Source organism: Tupaia chinensis, unplaced genomic scaffold (genome assembly GCF_000334495.1).
Source record: "Tupaia chinensis unplaced genomic scaffold, TupChi_1.0 Scaffold000187_1, whole genome shotgun sequence".
Classification (NCBI taxonomy): Eukaryota; Metazoa; Chordata; class Mammalia; order Scandentia; family Tupaiidae; genus Tupaia; species Tupaia belangeri.
Window position 1 is genome coordinate 798,432 of NW_006159662.1, and position 22,902 is coordinate 821,333.

Here is a 22,902-nt window from a genome sequence, read left to right on the forward strand (position 1 = left end):
TGGTAACATCTACCCTGGTAGTGTTCTTTCCCTTCCCTCACAGAACAGCCATGTTTTGTTGCAATTACTTAAGTAACAAAATATTTGGAGCTGTCTGCTGCTGGTATGGAACATACACATACATGCACGCACACACGACTGTCTCTTCCATATGGGGTCTTCCTCCATTGATAATGTATTTGAAAGGAAATGTTGAGAATGAGCCAAGAGAAGAGATGAAGGGATGAGATGAAACAATGTCTGTGTACCACCCATCCCACCAGGTCCCTTGAAAGGCATAGAAAGCAACCATGGATACCAGAAACAATGTGGGAGGAGGGTGGGACACAGCAGAGGGTGAGGGATAGGGAATCAAGGATGGCAAAAAGAAAAAAAAAAAAAGGCAAAATATACAAGACATAAGAAATGGAAAATTATTTGTTGATAACATGTATGTTGATGTGCTTGATTGAGCCAATATACAGTGTATTCTGGATGGAAAATTCATTTTGTATGCTGTAATGATGTATAGTGAATTAATGTAAAAAAAATAAATTTAAAGAAAAGGAAAAAAAAAAAAAGAAGCTCAATATGAAAGGGAGACTCTAAGCAACCATGAGAGCTGGTGAGAAACTCTGGACCCAATACAAAGTATAAATAAAGCCCTATCCATGGCTTCACCCTTGCATATGACATCGATGCTCTCATGAGCACAGGTTTTTTTAAGCAATAGAAACCAAACATCCAAGGGGAAGCTGAATTAAGACAGTCTGAGCAGGATACAGACTGGTTTCTGGATCCACCCATTTGGGACTTCCCTAAACATCTGGGATAATTTAGATGGGGGTTGAAGTGTTTCCACTCACAGATGGGAACAATTTGGACTAACTGTAAACTGCATGAGGACAAGGACCAGGTAAAGGACATGGTTACCACTTTGAATTTCTCCTCCATTCTAACCCATCCGATAGTTTCTTAAAACCCAATTGTTCATTTCCCTTCTAAGACACTCTCCATGCCTTCCTGTTCCCTATCCAATAAAGACCAAATTCCTTAGTAAAGCGTGTGAAGGTGCCCACCCTAAGACCCCGCACAATCTCAACTTCTTCCATTCCCCTCACCCTACACCAAATACCACCTACCCCAGGTTTCGCATCTCTCTATTTCTATTCAGTTGTCATGCCATTTCTTCTAAGTCTGGATTAGAGGTCCTTGGGTCCTCTGGCAAGTCTTTTATATTTATATGTATATAATTTATATCCTCCTGTGCCTAAAACAGTGCCTTATTTTGGAAGGGGTGCATATTAAGCCCTACTTCAGAATTATCTCTCTCTCTCTCTCTCTCTCTCTCTCTCTCTCTCTCTCTGACTCCCCTCCAGAGGAGAAGGATGTGAGTTATCGGATTCATAAGTTTGCAAAAGGATCTGAGTTTTTTCAACTTGTATCCTCAGTGTATTTGTATTTGTTCTTGGCCAGCCAGAAAACTTACTGGAGTAGGAGCATTTCTGCAAGAGAGGCCTCCAGTTTGCAGGAGGGTGTGAGTTTGACCAGGGGAAGTGTAAACAAGCCTGTTAGGCAGATCTAAGCCAAGCCATTTAATGTAGGGCTTTATGAGTAACGATCTAAGCCATGCCCCTTTAATGTGGAGTTTATGAGTAACAAAAGCAGTATTTTTATCTCCATCTACTTGATGCTATGTCTGTTTTCAAACTTTCCAACAAAAGTAGGTTACAGAGGTGTTGCTTTTTAGATCATCTCATACATACTGTGTATGCCCTATATGTGTCTTGACTTAGCTGACTTGAATTCTATCCCAGAGACTTATTTTCCATTTGGTCACCCTGGTTAAGATTGAGCAAACAAAGCCTTACTTTATAAATAGTCTAACACTAACATGGCATCTTTCAACTGAGGAAATTGAAACATTTGGGGTTTGAGAAACATCATTTGTTATTTCACAAACAGCCGAAGGTTGGGGAAAAAAAAAGCAAAAATGGACTTTTCGTATCAAATTTCTCTTCATCTGTAAACCCTTGTCTCCTTAAGGCTTTGGTCATCAAATTTAATTTCCCAGGAATTGTGCTATTGTTTTGAGTGTTTTCACTTGAAGTGTTTTCACTTGAGTGTTTTCTTTTCTAAACTCATAAAATGTTCCTTGTCCTTAATGACCTAGATTCTCATCTTAATCCATCCTGTCAAACCTATTCTTTCCCATACCTCTACTCCCCACTTGTATTTCTTTTTGATTGTTTGTTTGGTTTGGGGGGGGAGTTGTTGTTTTTAAATACATTTCCTTTATCATCACTTCAACTAAAGACTATAAAAAACCCACCTGTATTTCTTAATAAACTCCTTAGATGAGCAGCCCTCTTGCTTCTCTAAGAGCTATCTGAACTTTTGTGTTTCTTGTGTTATCATCTCAAAACATCTCACAGCTTACGTCTTTCATCCTTTTCTCCAGCCTCAAATTAAATGCTGCTTTTCCTCTAAAATAAATAAATAAATAAATAGACTTTTCACTTCTCTGCTCCATCACACCAAAGAGACTCTCTTTTCTCCATTTCTTCTGCGTCCTTTCTCTTTCTCTCCACTGACTCCTTCCCTCTAATCTTGAAACATAGCCAGATCTCCCTGCTTGGAAAACCGTCTCACTCCTCACTTCATGTGTGGTTTATCTCTAACTACCTTCCCTTTTAACTTGTCTTTCCTTTAACTATCAAAAATCTTAAAATGTCATTGCACATGCAACCCCTCTATTTCCACATCATTGGCTTGCCTCGTAACTCCATGGCCTTATGCTACCACTCCAACCACTCAGCTAAAAGAATTGGTCTTGGGACCAGCAGTTAACATAATGGCTATGTCGCTGGACTCCCACGTAGTCGACCACAGTTCGAGTACCGGACCTGGTGGCTTAAAACTCATTCTGGCACATGTGCATGCGTGCCCAAGATCCCGAGAGGAGAACAGAGGAGAAGGGATTGCGGCATGGCCATCTCCCCCTGGGGGGTGATTTCTCACTTTCTGTCTCTCTGTCTCTTTCTGTCTGTCTGGCGAGCGCATGCACCCTATAGCAAAAAACTCTCAAAAAAAAAAAAAAAAAGAATTGGTCTTAGTGTTCATCTACAGTCAATGTCATGCTCTTCAATCTTTATTCAGTCCTCTTTCTTCTTGACTTTTCTGCTTCATTTGACGTTGTTGAGTACTTTATGATCCTTAGTCTCATATTTTTTGTTTCTTTCAAAAACAGTGGTTTAGGGGCCAGCAGTTGGTGTAAAGGTTACATCACTGAACTCCCACATAGTCAACCACAGTTCAAGGCCTGGACCCAGCAGCTTAAAACTCATGCCAGGAACATGTGTGTGCATGCCCAAAGTCCCAAGAGGAAAATGGAGAAGGGATTGTGGCATGGCCATTCCCCTAGGGAATGATTTCTTACTTCTGTCTCTCTGGCAAGTACACGTGGCCAATAGCAAAAATCTCTCTTAAACACAAAACAAACAAACAAAACAACAAAACAGTGATTTAATCCTGAGCCTTGACTCTGTGGCAAGCACCTATGGCTGCTGTTCTCACCTTCTACCTTACTAACAGCCCAAGTGCTTAGCCTCAAACATGGTAAACTGTTCCTTTTGACAGTGATGGATGTGAAGGTAGGCATGTGGCCCATTTCTAATCAGTGGCAAGGGGAAGATCTCCAAGGGGTTCTGGGAAATATTTTATTCCCTACAAAAGAGGCAAATAATGAGAAAAAAAAAAAAAAACAAACATTTCTTCCTGCTATTCCCTTCCTTGTTGGGACACAGTCACATGAGCATATGGAGCACTGAGTTGTGTCATCTTGCCATTATGAAAAGCCAAGAAGGGCACAGAAGCCAATACTGTGATTCACTATCAGGAACCGCCAAAACCAACTTGCAACTACCCCAGCACTCCAAGGGCAGTAGGTCTAGATGTAGGTAATCAGCTACTGGTTATATTTCTATTGCTTGCAGCTAAATGTAAGAGTTTTTCTAAAATTCTCTTCTTCACCCATTTTCACAGAATATATTGTCATGTCTATTCTGACTGTGCCAAAATTCTTTTTTTTTTTAGAGAGAGTTTTTTTTTTTTTTTTTTTTTTTTTTTTTTGTCACAGGACATGTGAACTCTCCAGAGAGAAATAGAAAGTGAGAAATCACCCCTAGGGGGGTGGTCACACTACAATTTCTTCTCCATTCTCCTCTTGGAAGAGAGGAGAATGCACACATGCACAAATGCCTGGCATAAGTTTCAAGCTGCTGTGTTCAGGCCTTGAACCACAATTGGCCATGTGAGGGGTCCAGCAATGTAACCACTACACCATCTGCTGGCCCCATCTAAATTCTTATTTCCAAATCTCCTCACCTTCAGATTCCCCAAGCAGTAGATGCTTCCACCTGGATTTTATACCATCAACTGAATGCAACGAGTGCAAATTTAAATTCCTTAGTTTCCTCCTAAAGTCAACAAGCCTTTTGTCACTTTCATAAAGATGACAAACTCTTTTGAGCTTTGTTAGAAGAACGTGAGTTCCACCCTGTCTAGCACTACCAGGTAGTGCATAGAGGTAAGACAGAATTGAAGATTTCTCTTTCAATGAGGCTTAGCTCTGCCTAGGTGTGTTAGATATTTCACAACACCATATAGGTGTAAAATAACATGGATAAGAGCCAGGGTGCACAGGGAGAAGGAGCCAAAGATAAAGGCAAAGGTAAGAAGTGTCATCAGAGTATGAAAGATGCCTTCTAAAGAGTTTGGGCTTTATAGTGTAGATAGTGTAATATTTTCAGCTGTGGAACAACATGAGCAGATTTACATTTTGCAAAAATAGCTGTAGCAACAGCATGAAGGATAGATCAAACGATGCAAGACTTAGATGAGTAAAGCAATCTAAAAATCCTCCACTGAGAAAATAATGAAGCCCTGAATGAAGACTGTGGCAGTGGTAATGGGGGTAAGGGAGAACATATTTGGAAAATAATTAGGAGAGAATTCATGAGACTATAAAACAGATTAAATACAGAAAGTGAGGGGGACAGTGAGTACCAACTGAGAGATTTAGTTTGACCAAATAGTTAATGGTGTAATTGCATAGCATAGCAGGAAACATAATTATTGTGGGTTGATATAATGGGTCAATTTAGCACATGTTCAAAATGAGTATGCCTCTGAGGCATACAGGTGAAAATGTCTAGTAGAAAACAGAATATAAGTTTCTAAAACTCAGAGAAAAGATCTGGAAACACAGGTTTGGGAGTGAAAAAAGATAGCATGGCTGTGCATGCTCAATACCCATCCCAGCGCTCTTGTTACATGCTTTCCTCCCCTACATAACCTAGGATTTTTTTTAAAAAATTACTTTTCTCAACTTCGCTTACAACTACGTGTGACTCTCTTCTGGCCAGTGATTTAGGTCCCAAAGTTGTGGAGGATTTCCAAGAAAATTAAACCTGTGCAATTTGTATGGGAGGTGGATTCTGTTTGCTCTTCCATTCTGCCACTTTCCTTTTGCTAAGATCAGGGATATGATGGCTGGAGCTCTCTGACAGCCATTTTGGCAGTGATAGAAGTCATACACCAGGATGGTAGAACAGAAGGATAAAAGGACCCTGGGTTTCTAGTTACCATGGAGTCCTTACACCAAACCTTGAAATGAGCAGCTTCAGACATGTTTTACATTTAAACCATTATTTGGGTTTTATGTTTTATGGCCCAAATTCGAATTCTAATTAATACATCAAATCATTTTCTCTATATAGGTCATTCCTGGCACAGAAGATAATCAAAAGCCACATTGGAGCCATGGAAGTGGGAGGGATCTTCAGAGAGTCTATAAAATGGAGGAGAATAATAAACATATATTTCTGAGGAACCTCAATACAAATAGCAGAGGATGACAAATCAGCCGATGAGATTTGGAAGGAAGTGACAAAGTTTATAGGATGTGTCAAACTTAGAGGTGCATCGCTCAGATCCCTCTTGAAGAAAGCACTCGCTGTTCCTCTGCAAGAAGTATGGTTGGTTAATAATCTCTAGTTGCTTCCTCCCACATGACCCACAGCAGCTTTTAAAATCATGTCTTTCTGGTCTACCTTTTGGCCAATGACCAAGTAAAGTGATGGAAGCCAAGATCCCTTCTTCTTAGGGAAGCTCTGCCAGTAATTAAGCAAGGAAGACATGGTTTAAAAAAATTTTTTTTAAATCCACCAGGAAGAAAGATGGCGGCAGCCGTGAGACAGGATTTGGCCCAGCTGATGAATTTGAGCGGTTCTCATAAAGATCTGGAGGGTGAGTATCACCAGATCCTGGAGAAAGTCACGCAGCTGTCTGACGCAGAACAGCTAGAGGCTTTGAAAGTTTTTGTGGAAGCAATGGTAAATGAGAATGTCAGTCTTGTGATCTTGCAATAGTTGCTGACTAATTTTTGCACACATCTCCCTAACCTGCCTGATAGCACAGCCAAAGAAATCTATCATTTCACCTTGGAAAAGATCTAGCCTAGAGTCATTTCATTTGAGGAGAGGTTACTTCCATGAGACAGCATCTTGATGGGACCAGTAGTTGGCGTAATGGCTATGTCACTGGACTCCCATGTAGGTGACCACAGTTCAAGTCCCAGACATGGTGGCTTAAACTCAACACTAGGAGTGTGTGTGTGTGTGTGTGCCCAAGATCCCAAGAGGATAATGGAGGAGAAGGGATTGCACCATGGCCATTCCCCTGGATGGTGACTTCTCACTTTCTGTCTCTCTCTGACTTTCTGGTGAGCACATGCACCCTATAGCAAAAACCTCTCAAAAAAAAAAAAAAAAAAAAAAAAAGAGAGAGAGCATCTTGCATCCATATATGAACAAGAAGAATATTGGAGAAATGCAGCCTAAGCGTTAGTGGGAATTCCTTTGAAAACATGACAAAAACAGTACAATGTATATTATAAACTGGAGACTTACTTAAAGATTGCTAGGTTATATCTGGAGGATGATGATCCTGTCCAGAGGCTTACATAAATCAAGCATCATTGCTTCAGAATGAATCAACCAACAAGAAGTTACAGATACATTATAAGGTATGCTATGCACGTGTTCTTGATTATAGAAGAAAAATGCATTGAATATGCGCAGCGGTACAATGAGCTCTCTTACAAAACAATAGGCCTTGAAAGTGAAAGATTAACATAATGGCTATGTTGCTGGACTCTCATGTAGTTGACCACAATTCAAGTCCTGGACCCAGTGGCTTAAACTCATGCAGGGCGCATGTGCGTGTGTGTCCAAGATCCCGAGAGGAGAATGGAGGAGAAGGGATTGTGGCATGGCCACACCCCGCCCAGGGCAGGGGGGATTTCTTGCTTTCTGTCTCTCTGTCTTTCTGGCTAGCGCACATGCCCTACAGCAAAAACTTCTCCCAAAAAAAAAGTTTTAGATATATATATGTTTGCACTGTACCATCTTATCAGCAGGGCAACAGAGTTCTACTCTTTTTAAGGATGAACAGTGCCAGCAACTTGCTGCTTACAGGATTCTAGAGAAAATGTACCTAGACACGACCAATAGAGGAAATCAGCTCCAAGAATTTGCTGCCATGCTGATGCCTCACCAAAAAGCAACTACGGCTGATGGTTCTAGCATCTTGGACAGAGCTGTTATTGAATACAATTTGTTGTCCACAAGCAAATTATATAATAATATTACCTCTGAACAACTTGGAACCCTTTTAGAGATCCCTGCAGCTAAGGCGGAAAGATCGCATCTCAGATGATAATAGGATGTGTGAATGGATCATTGATCAGATTGATGGCATAGTTCATATTGAAACCCAAGAAGCACTGCCAACGTGGGACAAGCAAATCCAGTCACTTTGTTTCCAAGTAAATAACCTTCTGGAGAAAATGAGTCCGCCAGCACCAGAATGGACAGCACACATGGAAGCCCACATGGCTCCGTGAGTCCGGCTGGAACCTCTGAGCACTCTACATATTTTTCCACATCGTGCAGATTAATCTCACTCTCTCTCCAAAGCATTTGCATCATAACCTTATACATTTCAATCCCTTTTATGCTGGATTCCATTTAAAGAAAATGGAGTCAGAAGTACGAGCATTTAAAATATGTAGTTCCCCATTCAGGGTCTCTGTGTATTAAGCTAACTCCAGTCTGTGAAAGCTTATCCTTGAAAAGGAGTAGGTGAAATAGGGGCGGCTAGAAAGTTTGGGATTTGTGATAACTTTGCAGTCATGTATAGCTTAAGTACTTTGTGCCTCTCTGAACGTGGTCATTCTAATAAATGGAGAAATGCGTTAAATAAAAGTACTACTTTGTTTTTGATAAGAAAAAGATAAAAATCCATCTAGCAAAGCACTCCTCTAGCAGGACTTTGCTCCGGAACTCCCCATAGGACTGGTAGAGAATATCCGATCTGCATTGCAGTTGAATGTCTCCCTCCAACCAATAAATCTCTCATAGTCCTTACTCCATTTTAGCATCTGCTGGCCAGAGAACCCACCTGGCATAGATGATATTAAGAGGCTACAAAAGTTAACATGGATTATTTGATTTGATTGAAATATTAAAAATTTAAATTCAAAGTCAAGAGGTGAGAGGTTAGTGATTTCCTCAACTAACAAGTACCAAATGCAGATATTCTTATTCAAAACAATTTAATTTTATTTGATGTGCTCAGTTTCCTTGGTTTTTTATAAAACCCTGTTAACTCGGAAGATAACCATATTTCATCAGTAGTCTCTTCAAAATGGCATCCATTTCTACTGTCTGACTTTTCTTTTTATCTGAAAGTAAATGTTATGTAGGAAAAAAAAATGAAGGATGAAGTAATAACAACACAGTTGAATAAATTCATTCAAGCCCCTTTCTATGTATCATCCCTGATTGTTATCCAGATTCAGCTATGTTGCCTTATAAACCATAATCATTCAACAAATAACTCCTTATGGTAAGAGCTACATTTAATCAGACGACCTTATGAGGCAAGTATTCATAAGCACATTCCCAGAACATAACGTCCAGTGGTGTAGTCAATAGGATTCATTGAAAAGACTCTTGTTTCTGAGAATTCAACCATTTATTTTGCAAAGACAGAGGTTCATTTTCTCTTCCTTCCTCTTATGTCAATCATCATTTAGCTCAAACTAATTTTTCAAAAAAGCACACATACCTACCAATACGTTGATATTTCCTTCTTACAAGAAAAGCAACAAGCAGATAAAAACCCATTTTCCCAATTCCAGAAAACCAGATTATTGCTACATTACTGCTGTTCTCTGATGTTCTCTTCCAACGACAGCAGACTATCATCCATGGGCTAAAGCTGGCCTACCACCTATTTTTTTAAATAAAATTTTATTGGAACACATCCGTGGCCATTAGTTCATATACAGTTTATGACTGCTTTTATACCACAATAGTGAAGTTGAGTCATTACAACAGAAATCATCTGGCCTACAGGGACAGCTCCATGACCTAGTAGGTAGGGCAGCCAGATCCCACATGGCCATCCACACTTGAATTCTGGATCCCAGAAGCTTGAGAAACACACCAGGCACATGTATGAGCATGACTAGACTCTCAATAGGATAAAGACATGGAGGAGAAGGGATTGTGGTGTGGCAACACCCCAGAGGAGGGGATTTTCTCCCCCCCCCACCTCTCTTTCTGTCTTTGTCTCTTTCTTTCTCTGGTAAGTTCATGCACCCTCTGGCGAGGAAAAATAAAAAAGAAATCATCTGACCTACAAAGCCTGAAATATTTACCATCTGGCCCTTTATAGAAAAGATTTGCTAACCTCTATTCTAGTTTTAAATTTTTCATATGCTTTTGTTACACTTCAGGTATTTATTTATTTCACTGACATTTTAACCTGTTAACATCACTGTAAATAAGTGTCTACTTGAAGTCAGACCGTGCTTTTTTTTTTTTTTTTTTAGTTCTGTTTTCCTTTTTCTTTGATTAATAGGTGGTTGTTGTTTTTTCATTAATCTCTTTTTTAATTATCTGCTCAGATGACACTTGGAATCTCAGGTCTAACACATAATATTCAGCCATGTTGTAGACTAGAGGTTTGAACTTCAAGCTTTAGAACCAAAAAAAGATGGGACCAGCAGTTAGCGTAATGCCTATGTTGCTGAACTCCCATGTAGTCAACCATGGTTTGAGTCCCAGACCCAGTGGCTTAAACTCATGCCAGGCGCATGTGCATGTGTGCCCAAGATCCCAAGAGGAGAATGGAGGAGAAGGGATTGTGGCATGGCCGTCCCCCATGGGGGTTGATTTCTCGCTTTCTATCTCTCTGTCTCTCTCTGTCTTTCTGGCAAGCACATGTGCCCGATAGCAAAAAACTTCTCCAAAAACCAAAAAAGATCAGTTCCCAAAGGAGACTGAAAATAAAACATCTACCACAATTATGCCCTAACTACCATGTCTTCCTCGCTTCCCTTTTGGAAAGATTGCCTCACTAAATAAAAGAAAGAAGATGACAGCCATTTAGAAATGCCTTTCATCCTCAGATCTTTTGACATCACAGATCTTCCTATTTTAATGAAGCAACATCTTTTTTTAAAATAATTATTTTATTGAACTTTATTTATTTATTTTAACTTGACTAGAGAAGGACAGAGAGAGAGAGAGAAAGAGGGAAAGTGAGAAAGCAAGCCACCAGGACTTGAACCAGGACTTGAACCGCTGTTGGCCATGCCGGAATCCAGCACCCTTAACCACCACGCCACCTGCCAGCCCCAGAGCAACATCTTTTAAGAATTCGCCAATGTATTATAGACTAAAGGCAAAGAAGGAAGTCTTAGCTGAGAGAAGAAGATAATGCAGGGAGATTCCACACTCGATCTTCTGCCCTTAGAACAAGTCCCATGCACACTGCAGGTTTGCTCAGCTCAAAGAGACCCAGAGGCTGAGTGTTCATTTCAGCCTCCTCATGTCCAGCTTTCACCTGGAGCTCTTCGGGTTTGTGATAGGGCATAAATGAACTTAGGTCTCTGTGGGGTGATTTTTGTCTCTCCTCCAGAGCTTTTTTAATTTTCTTCTCTAAAAAAGATAATATTATTTGGGGTTTTGTGAAACATGGCTCAACCATATCTTCAAGATGATGAAACTGGCATTTCTCTAGACAGTTCCTCATTTTTCATATGCTAACGACTTTTCTTTTACTTTCTTTTTATTTTAAAAGTAGTGTAATAATCTTTACAAGAAAATTATAATACTGGTTAAGAAAAAAAAAAGAAAGAAAATTCAGATTACTTATAAATCCTACCACTTAAAGAAACCACCATAAAATGTCACTAGATATTTATTTATGCATGCAATGAGTTGAATGTTGCTCACCCTCCATGCACCCCTCGGAAGACATGTCTACCTAGAACCTGCAAAGTGACTTTATTTGGAAAAAGGATCTTTGCAAAGAAAATATAATTATGTTAAGGTTCTCAAAATGGGATAACCCTGGTTTGTCTTGCAGGCTCTAAATCCAATGACAGTGTTCTTATAAGAGGAAAATCCAGAGACAGAGGAAAAGGCCACATGAAGATGGAAAGGGATCAGAGTAAAGCTGCCACAAGCCAAGGAATGTCTGGAGCCTCCGGAAGCTGGAAGAGGCATGAAGAATTCTCCCCTAGAGCCTTCAGAAGAAGTGCGGCCCTTGATTTCAGACTCCTGGTATCCAGAGCTGCGAAAGGATAAATTTCCGTTGCCTGTGGTGAGTTTGCAGTGATTCATTATGGTAGCCTTACGGGGCTAAGACAAAGCATTTGTTCAATAAATACTAGTGAGTATGCACCAGATGTAATACCAAAGAGCTCATGATTAAATAACAAAACTCTCCGATATTTTCCTATGCATATAAAATTATATGTATAAATATGCTTTTAATGGGCCGTATTATAAGTAGATACATTGAACACACCATTTTTATCTAATAATAAAAATGTTTTGATGATAAGCAGTAATATGACTCTATTCTTATATGAATCATTATTTTACTCAATGTTTTTACCATTGAGCCTTATTTCCATTTTTTTCTACAACAACTATTCTTTATATAAATATTTATGCATACCATTCATAATTTTCCTTAAATTTTTAGAAATGAAATTCAGATCTCAAAGTCTGTGCCGTTATGCATGTAATGTCTCTCAGCTCCAAATCTATCTTTCTTTTCTGTGTTTATGAAATTGGAGTCAGACTCTGTCACCTTTCCTCCTTTACCAGTTGACACAATGACTGGCTTTGATGATGCTGGAGAAACACCACAAGGCAGTTGAGCCAGGAAAGCCCTTTCCTTTTGGGTCCCAGTCCTCCATTCTGTGTCAGCATGGAAGCCCGAAGCTCTCAAACCCCCAGCTCCAACCACATTCCCAGGTTCTATGCCACCCACCCACCAGCCCCTACAGTAGCTGTTACCACAGTAGGTCTGGTCATGGCCTCAAGCATCTGTCACCTAATCCCACTAACACTCCTGCACATGCACATGGCCAGCTACCTGGAAAGTTTCCTTGCTCCACTGGCTGAGTTTTTCAGTGTTAGACCCTCTATAAAACTATCAAGATTTCAGCCGTGAGCTGGGGATGGAGGAGACTTTCTAGGCTGTGGTTCTTCACTGTCCACTTTTTCTCAGTTTAGATGGTCATAGCTGCTTTTTCTGCAGCTGCTACTTCTGGCTCCCTTACAGGTGTCACTGCTTGAATTGGCAGTATTTTTATGACGTGTCTTCTTTCTCAAACAATTGCTACACTTTCAATCTTCTAACTGAACCCTGATATATAAAGTCTATATGAATTTACATAACCAAATTAACTTTCAGAACTGTTATTCCAATTTATAATTCCTTCTCCCAGCCCTAACCAATTCTAGATATTTTAATTCAGGTTTTTGCAATGAAAATACGATAAGAAAGAAATAATCCCTAGTCGACTGTTTTAATTTGCATTTCTCTGATTGCTAGTAAGGTAGAGAATAACCTATCTGAGTATAGGTTGCATTGGAGTCACATCGAACCAACAATGATTACTTCTGGGAAGGAAATGGGGTAGGAGAAAAGGGAAGGAAAGGGAGACTTCTCACTAATTCCTCTAAAATCTTGTATACTGATACTTTATGAAGAAAAATGATTTAGGCTTCGTTATACAATTAAGATCAATACAACAGGGGTCAGCAAATGGCATAGAGGTTTCATCACTCAACTTCCATATGGCCAACCACAGTTCAAGTCCTGGACCCATGTCAAGTATGTGTGCATACATGCCCAAGATCCCAGGAGGAGAATGGAGGAGAAAGGATTGCAGAATGGCCAACTCCCCAAGGGATGATTTCTCACTTTCCCTCTCACTATCTCTGTCTCTATCTCTCTCTAGTGAGCACACACACCCTAAAGCAAAAAATGTCAAAAAAAATGAAATCAATACATCATGAAAATAAGGAGCTGTTGGGCCCTTTCTGACTATGTGCTACTGCTGCTAGTCAGAGTTACTGCCTTTCTTAGCAGAGCTGTGCAATTGGCTCTGGAAATAGCTCTTCCAGATCTGAGGCCACAGGCTCCAGTTGTTCCCACTGACTGGTCCCTCTAAGGCTGCATCTGGAACACCAAAGAAAAGTGCAGGCTCAGCGTATGGGCCTGGTTATAGAAGCTATGGTTCCTGTATCTGCGAGGATAGATGAGTCAGGATTTTAATATCTTCCTTCTAATAAGAGCATGTGCAAAACCATGAGTTGGCCCCTACATCACATCCAGATTTTTAGTTCATAAAGTATGTTCACCACACATCTGGAGAGAAATAGAAGGAAAGCATGAGGCCAGAGGGTCCAGTGGGCTTTTCCTACTAAGTAGGTGAACATAATTGAAGCTCATGAAATGCTGGACTTAGTCTGACCCAGACTGAGGAAGAAGGCACAGGCCCAGGTTATCGGCATTTGTCTGTTTCTTAAAATGATTAGTCAGGGGCTGGCAGGTGACATGGCGGTTAAGGTGCTAGACTTCCACATGACTGATCATGGTTTGAGTCCCAGATCTGGCAGCTTACTTTCTCACTTTCCTTCTGTCTCTCACTAGTCAAATTAGGAATAATAATAATAAATAAAATTAAACATTATTTTTTAAAAATATCAGTTGTATTTTACACCTTTTATTCTAGCTCCCAAAGTAATAATAAAAACAAAAATAAGACAATCCATAAATAGCCAGCATGAAAGAGTTAAGGTGATGTTACGGTACTTGTCCCAATTGTAATTGATGATTTTATGGTTCTTGACAGAGCTAAAATATCATAGTATTGCATGACAAATATTTGAATTTTTCCTTCCAGAAAAAAAGGGTTCTTTATAATTATCCAGCCAGCTAGCAAACCTCTGTGGGGCCCAACTGGGTAGGAAAATGGCAGCTGGTAGGAGCAGATTGCCCTACAACTGAGAGAATTGGGGTGGGATGAAATAAACAGAAAGCAAGCATGGTGGGGCTGGGTTTATGGAAGTGAAGATGAGAAGAGAAAAGGAGAAAAGGAAAACAAAGCATGGGCTTTGTAAAGAAAGAGACTCATATTAAACATGTTTAGAAGGAATACTCATCACATACCTCCACAATGTAATTCTCACTTCTTCACTCCCTCAAAAGTTATTGGGGGAAGAAGGCCTGTGATAATTTTCAAAGCTTTTGGAATCATTTCTATTTATTTAAGCTGTATTGATGTTCTGAGACCGAACTTTGAGACAGAACAAGATATTTATTTGTGTTCCATTTGTTTAATGTTTGTCTCACCCACTAGCTGTGAATTTATATAACAGATAGGAGTTGCTAGACAACAGCGAAAATACTTTAAAACATGAATTTCTAAAGACCCAGGAAGTCCCAACTTCTCACCTTCTGAGAATAGCTGTACTGTCAAGGTAGTAAAAACTGATATGAAAAACACATCTGTTGATTAGTCTGGTTATGTCCGAAGGTGCAGCTCAGAAGAATCATATGGTCTGAAAACAACTACACCTCAAGTGTGTGGCTTTCTTCCCCTTCTGAATGATAAATACAATTCATTTAAGTCAATATTGTTCTTACACATATTCTTTGCCCTCTATCATGTATGTCCTTTAAAAATAAATAGGGCAAATATTTTGACGGCTAACCTTCATTAACCTGCTTCCCTATAACATCAATACCAACACTTGATCGCAATTGTCTCTCTGAGAAACTACAATAGCCCAGGATATGAGGCCACAGGTCAATCAAGTTTTTTAATGAAATACTCTAAGTATACAAAAAAGTATAGAGAATAATATGATCAACACCCATATATCACAGCCCAACTTGGTCAAATTTTAATATTTTATAATACATCATCCAGATCCTTTAAGAAATAAATTACTTCGGGTACTATTGAAGTGCCTTGTATAATCCCTAACAATCTCTTTTCTCTCATTTCTGTTTATATGCAACCATTATGTTGACTTCGGTGTTCTCTATAGAGTTATTATGGCCCCAACTCTCCTAAATTCCTATGTGAAGCCCAGATCCCTGAGACATTGGTATTTAGATATGGGACCTTTAAGGTAAGTAGGATATGAGGGTGAAGGCTAAAGAATAGGATTAGCATTTTGGGGTTTGTTTTTGCTTTTGTTTTGCTTTTTAGGGAGATTTTTTACTATAGGGTATGTGTGCTCACCAGAGAGACAGAAAGCAAGAAATCACCCCCCAAGGGGGATGGCCACACTGCAATCCCTTCTTCTCCATTCTACTATTGTGATTTGGGGCACACATGCACACACACCTGGTATGAGTTTCAAAGCCTCTGGGTCTGAGACAAACCGTGGTTGGCCATGTGGAAGTCCAATGACATAACCATTACACTATCTGCTAGTCCCAGGATTAGTATTCTTACAAGGGGATGAAAAGATCAGAGCTGTTTCTCTCCACCTTGTGAGAGTACAAGAAGACAGCCATTTGCTAAGCAGGAGAAGAGCCTTCAGTAGAACTGGATCTACCAGCACCTTGACCTTGGACTTTCTAGCCTCCAGAATAGTGAAAAATAAACTTCTGTTGTTGAAGTCATCTGGTCTATGGCATATTTGTTATAGCAGCCCAAACTAAGATGGTATTCATCATTCTCAAGCATTTTTCTACTTTACTACACATACAGTTATCTGTAAATAATATCAACAATTATTTTGCCAGTTATAAGGCTTATCTAAACAATATCATACTGCCACATAAATGCACACATATATCATATATAAAAATTCATAGACTTTTACAACTCAAAGATGTATCTGTGCTGAGAAAATAGAGTTGTGTTTCCTTCACTTGTATGTCCACATCACAGTTAATTAACTTATTCTCCTGTGGATGAATATTTACTTTTGTAAAAAATTTTGCTAATACAAGCCAGACCTTATAGAAAATTCTTTTGGATGGAAATGTGCAACTTTTGTTTTTTATTTTATTGTATTTTAACATAAAATTAATTGAATAATATGACAAATAATGTTGACCTTATTTCATTTCATCTACAGCTCTGTCTGCTCACATATGTATAGATTCATATGACCATGATCACACAACAAGAATTCGGAATAATTCCATATCCCAAAACAACTCCCTAATGCAGATTCTTTGTACTTATACCTTCATCACTGCCCTCAATGCCTGGAAACCAATGATCTATGATGATCTTATATTCTCTGTCACCATAGTTTTTTACTTCTAGGATATCACATAAACTTAATTAAACAATATGTAATTTTTTGAGGCAAGATTCTATCAGTCAGCATCATACCATTAACATGCATCCATGCTGTTCTGTATAGCAATACTGTATTGCTTGTTATCACTAAATATTATTCCATTGTATAATGTATAACAGTTTGTCTATGTGCTTTTTGACAGACATTTGCATCATTCCCAGTATACCAGTTATTAATACACTTGCTATCAAGCTTTTACAGATTATTTTAAATTCATTTGGGTAAATACATAGCATTAGTTTACTTTTTTATTTTAGAGAGAGATTTTTGTTATAGAGCATGTCACTTGCCAGAGACACAGAGAGAGACAGAGAGCTACAAAGCAAGAAATCATCCCCCTATGGGGGCTGGCCATGCTGCAATCCCTTCTCCTTTATTCTCCTCCAGGGATTTTGGGCGTGCACTCACACACACTCCGCATGAGTTTTAAGCCACCAGGTTCAGGACCTGAATCACTGTCTACTACAAGGGAGTCTAGCAGTGTAACCATTATGGCATCTGCTGGTCTCAGCATTGGATTACTTGACCATATTGTAATTATATGTTTATCTTCCTAAATGTTTGAATATTTACCAGTTATTTTTCTATCATTGACTTCTAGTCTAATTCTATTATGGGCAGAGAACATAATTTGTAGGATTTTGATTTCTTTAATAAATTTTTCATTATTTTCATAATCCAGGGTATAGTCTATCTTGGTAAATGTCATATACACTTAAAAATAAGATGTATTATTCTGCTATTAAGTGGAGTGGTCTATTAAATGTTAACTAAATCTAGCTGGTCAATAGTATTGTTCAGTTCTTCTTTATCATTGCTGAATTTCTATTTGCTCCATTAATTGCAGGAAAAGGAATATTGGCATAATAAGCTATAATTGTTGGAGTTGTCCTTTCAGTTTAATTAGTTTTATTTACGTATTTTAAAGTTCTGTTGTTAGAAATACACATTTAGGATTATTATGTCTCCTTAGTGAATTGTCCCTTTTATTATTTATAATTGTCTGATATTAACATAATCATCCCAGCTTTCTTTTGATTAATGTTTGCCTGGTATATCATCTTCTATCCTTTTAATGTACTTTTGATTATATATACATCAAGTTTATTGGGAGCAGCATAACCTTTGGTATTTTTATTTCTTTAACCCATTTCAATCATCTCTGTCTTTTGATTAGTGTTTTAGACCATTTATATTTAATATGATTATTGATATGTCTGTATTTAATCTACCATTTTCTAATTTGTTTCCTGTTCATTTCGTATATTTTTGCTCCTTTTCCCTTTTCCTTCTTCTTTTCATGTAATTTGAATATTTTTCATTTTTCATTTTAATATATTTATTAAGTTTTTATTATATCTTAGTGTCCTTTTTTAGTGGTTGCTCTAGGGATTATAGTATATAAATTTAGTGTTTTCAGCCCATTTAGAATTAGTATTTTACTATTCCAAGTGGAATAGTAGTAGTAGTAGTGCAGAACGCTTACCAACAAACAGTTCCCTTCATCCTCTCTTTATGTTTTAGTAGTCATATATATTATGTTTATGTATGTTGAAACTCCACCAGACAATGTTACCATTTTTACTTTCAATGACAATCCATATCTTGTCAGATTTGTATCTTTATATCCTTATAGAAACAGAATTTAAGAGAAGAAAAATAAACTAACACATTTACTTAGACATTTATCATTTCTGTTGCTTTTTTTATGTCTGATGTTCAAGATCTCCCTCAGTAGAATTTGCCTTCCATCTGAAAATTTTTCTTTAGCACTTCTATCAGAGCAAGTCTGCAAGTAATTAATTCTCTTAGTTTTCTTTTATCTAAGAATGTCTTCGTTTCAGCTTCATTTCTGAAGGAAAGTAATGCTGGAAGGGAACTTTGAAACAATCTAACTCAAAGGATTCATGTACATGTGAGCAAAATGACGCCCTGAGACATTAGCTAATTTGTCTCTTGTCACCAAACTAGATAATGACAGAACCAGGACCAGTTTAAGCTCCCTAACAACTAGTCCAGTGCTGTTCCTACACAATACCTTGGTTTGCCATCTCGATTATTTTGTTTATACTGGGAATAAAGATGTGAAAAAAGAGCTTGACTATTAGATGAGTAATAGGGGAAAAAATGTGAAACTATCATTGTTCAGATTCTAAAAGGACGTTAAAGATCATTCACTTCAGGGACCAGCAGATGGTATAATGGTTACATCGCTGGATTTCCACCTAGTTGACCATGGTTCGAGTCCTAGACCTGGCGGCTTAAAACTCACGACAGGCAATTGTACGTGTGTGCCCAAAATCCTGAAAAGAGAATGGAGGAGAATGACCGCCCCTCCCCCAGAGAGTGAGTGATTGCTCGCTTTCTGTCTATCTCTCTCTGTCTCTCCAGCCAGTGCTCATGACCTACACAAAGATCTCAAAAAAAAAAAAAAAAAACTTCACTTCAGTGTTTGATATTTCAAATGAAGAAACAGAGGTCCAGAAGAGGTCATTCAGCTTCCCAAGGGAGCAGAGTCATGACTTTATGTAGCTTGAGATCTCATTATATACCCATCAGTAAAGAACAGACACTGGAGGTATTGGTTTGTGTCCCCCAGTGGTGGTGATGGGTTATGTTGGGCCAAATACACTCTCTCTCTCTAGCCCCCTGTGACCTTATGACAGGTTGGCTGGCCAATTCTAGATGGTGGATCCTAATAGGACCTTTTGGAATCACATCTAGAACTGTTCTCATTAGCATTATCCTCTCAACCAGTGATTCTCAAACTTCAGTGTGTGTCAGGTGCATATAAACTGATAAGAATCAGCTTTTAGAAAGTGCATATCCTTCAAGTCAGCCCCTTAGCACAGCAGTTAAGTACTACATAAGAAGCCAGATCCCACATGGTCAATCAATGTTCAAATCCCAGTCCCCGAAACTTGAAAAAGCATATTGGGCCCATGTTTGTGCTTATGTCCCAAATCCCACCAGGATGGAGAGATGAAAGAGAAGGGAATGCAGTGTGACTATACCCCATTGGTGGGCAGGTACTCTCTCTTTCTGTCTCTTTATCTCTCTCTGGAGAGCACATGTACCCTCTACCTTCTGGCAATTAAAAATTAAAAAATAAACCTCTGAGGTACTCAGATATCAATATTTAGCATAGTTATTTCCTTATGCGTCTTTTTAATTTTTTTTTAATTTTCTAGAGGGCATGTACACTCGTCAGGGAGAGAGAGAAAATGAAAAAGCACCCCTATGGGGGTCAGTCACACTGCAATCCCTTCTCTATCCTCCTTTTGGGATTTTACGGACACACACGTACCCAACACATTTTCAAGCTGCCAGGTCCAGGACTCAGGTGTCACAGTTGGCCGTGTGAGATCCAGCTGCCTTCACCACGCCATTGACTGGCCCTCCTTGTATGTTTTTTATCTATTGTTCTTTCATTAGATCCACTGAGAGTCCATTAGGTGTTCTAACTAAATGTAATGTGTAACACTGATATGGGGCTAGCTTTTATAAACCAACATTTTAATTTTTTTTCACCTTTTTTTATTAAATACTCTTCCAAACCACTTCCCACCTCCATAAATGAGTACACATAGGTAGATCCTCCAACATCATGTATTCTACAGGAATTTGTACACCTTGCTGTTTATGAGATCCTGTGAAGGCAGGAAAAGGGAAGAAAAAGCACATTAGTCTTGTACCCATAGAGTTAGTTTCTTGTGAAAAAGAAAAAAAAAAAAATCAGCACACAAACCAGAAACAACTAATTGTGTTTTAAGCAACATGTGAACATGTACAAGATAAAAATAGAGCCTAACCTTCACAGATTGGGGAACTCTTATGTTTCAATGTTGATTCTGCTGTTTTCATGACTTAATTCTGGAGAGCTTGATATTTAGCTAGACTGAAAGAAAACACAAGTGCCCTTTGCATTGGCTATGCTTAATGCGTGCAGTGACACAGATCCCTAATCTGCTCAGTGGACTGCCTCTTATATTCTCTTAATTGGCTCACGGGTATAGACAGGTCTTGTCTTTCTAATGATCATAAAAGATACTTGGCAGGAAGGAACCGTGTCATCTATCTCCTCCGTGTCTCCTGCAGGATATAAAACTATGTCGTTTTATTATAGCCAATAGTTAAGCACCTACTGTTCCCTGGGCCCTATGTGAGATTCTGCAGTTGTGGGGCGGTGGGGGGGAGGGGGGGATGTGTGTGTGTGTAATTTTTCCACCCTAGATCAGCAAACATTTTTTGAGCATTTTCCAAATGACAGGCTCCGTCTTTAGAGATCTGTGGACAAAGACAAGGGATGTTCTTCCTCTGTCCTCGCAAGGTGGTGCTCCTGTGAGGAGGCAGTTTGTAAAGGCTACCTTACAAAGTACCACAAACTGGATGGCTTAAACAACAGAAACGGATTGTCTCACATGATTTCTTCTGAGGCCTACGAGAAAGAAACCTGCAGCATGCCTGTCACCTAGTTCCTGGTGGCCTGCTGGCAATCCTTGGGGCACTTTGGCTTGTGGAAACATTTCCCTGATATCTGTCTTCATCCTCACATAATGCTCTCCCTGTGGGTGTGTCTCTGTGACTCTGGGTGTATTGGGACCACAATGTCATGCTCCTGAAGATGGGCCTTTGCTGGTTGCTCTCTTTTCCACACTTTTCCATTTTTGTCTTACCCATAAACAGTCCCTATCTAACCTAGTGGACCACAAGAACCAAGCAGTGATCCTAATTCTAGCAAACAAGTTTTTCACACTTAGCTGGCATGGGCTAGGAGGCTAGTCTAAGCAGTTTATAGACTTCAATTCATTTAAGCCCTATAATAGCACTAGGGAGGAGTTTCTGTTATTATCTTCTTTTACAGATATGGGGAACGGCAAAGGCCAGAAGACACCTTCCAGGGAACCACAAGGAAGAGAAATCCCATCTGAGCCCCAAATTAAAGGATATCTAGAGTTCCTGAGTCCAGAAAGGGAAGGGAAGTGGTGAAAGAACAGAATTGGCCTCAGCAGGTGGCATAGCCTCAAGATGCTGGACTCCCACATGGTTGACCAAGGTTTGAGTTCCAGACCCAGTGTCTTGAAACTCAGGCAAGGTGTATGTAATGCATATCCAAAATCCTGAAAGAAGGATGAAGGAGAAGGGACTGTGGCGTGGCCATCCCTCCCTGTGGGAGGAGTGTGTGCTCCCTGTGTGAGGAGTGTGTGTGTGTGTGTGTGTGTGTGTGTGTGTGTGAGAGAGAGAGAGAGAGAGAGAGAGAGAGAGAGGTGATTTCTCACTTTCTCTCTCTCGGAATCTCTCTTTCAGGCAAGCGCTGGTGTCCTACAGCAAAAATCTCTCTCAAAAAAAAAAAAAAAGGGCGGGATTAACATAGGAGAAGGGCTGCTGCCTTTGCAAGCAGTTCCTGGGGTAAGCGGGCCCGTTCCTGCAGGATCCAGGATCGGCAGGGTGGAGCCGCCTCCCTAATCAGACTCACACTTGCCTGTGCAACCAGGTCATTAAATAGAGGAGCCAGGAGTTCAGGGCTCCCTCCCTCTTCCTCTAAAGGAAAACCGGGTGGGGAAGTATAAATTACCTCATAGGATACCAAGGGACAGCCTAAATGTGTCCTCCAGTGATTCATTCGGGTGTACTGCGTTCACAAGCTTAACTGAAAAGTTCGGAGTGGGGTCACGAGGGGCCCCTCCCTCCTTTAGTGCAAGAAACATTTCCTCTTTTTAAAGCACAGACAGAATTGGAACTAAACTCCATCCAAACAGGAAATCACCAAGATTCTAGGTAAAACCGGTTCTTTATTTTTAAAGGTGAAGCTTTTTCTTTCACCCGTGTGGATTTTTTCTGAGCACCTACTATGTGCCGTGCACATGACGTATAGTTGTTTAGTATCTGCTGTGTGCCCTGCGCTCTGTGGAACGACGCACAGAGAGAAAAGATACACCCACGCATGCACACATCTGGCAAAGTTTACAGGAGAAAGGCTTTTAGGAGGATATAGTGTCTTTTGTTTTATTGTTTCTTTATTTTCAAAAAAATAAAAGTGAAAATAAAAATGAATAAATAAACTTCCGCCCCTCTGGCTTGAGTCTCCCAAACTGCGAGACTGAGACCTGAGCAGGGCAAGAGGGAAGCCTGGGGCGAGGGAGCCGGGGGCGGTGGG

General features: G+C 39.6%; 1 pseudogene; it reads left to right on the forward strand.

Annotated features, from left to right (window-relative positions):
- Positions 1-6,218: 6,218 nt before the first annotated feature.
- LOC102487512 (COP9 signalosome complex subunit 4-like) lies at positions 6,219-7,871 on the forward strand (annotated as a pseudogene).
- Positions 7,872-22,902: the final 15,031 nt, after the last annotated feature.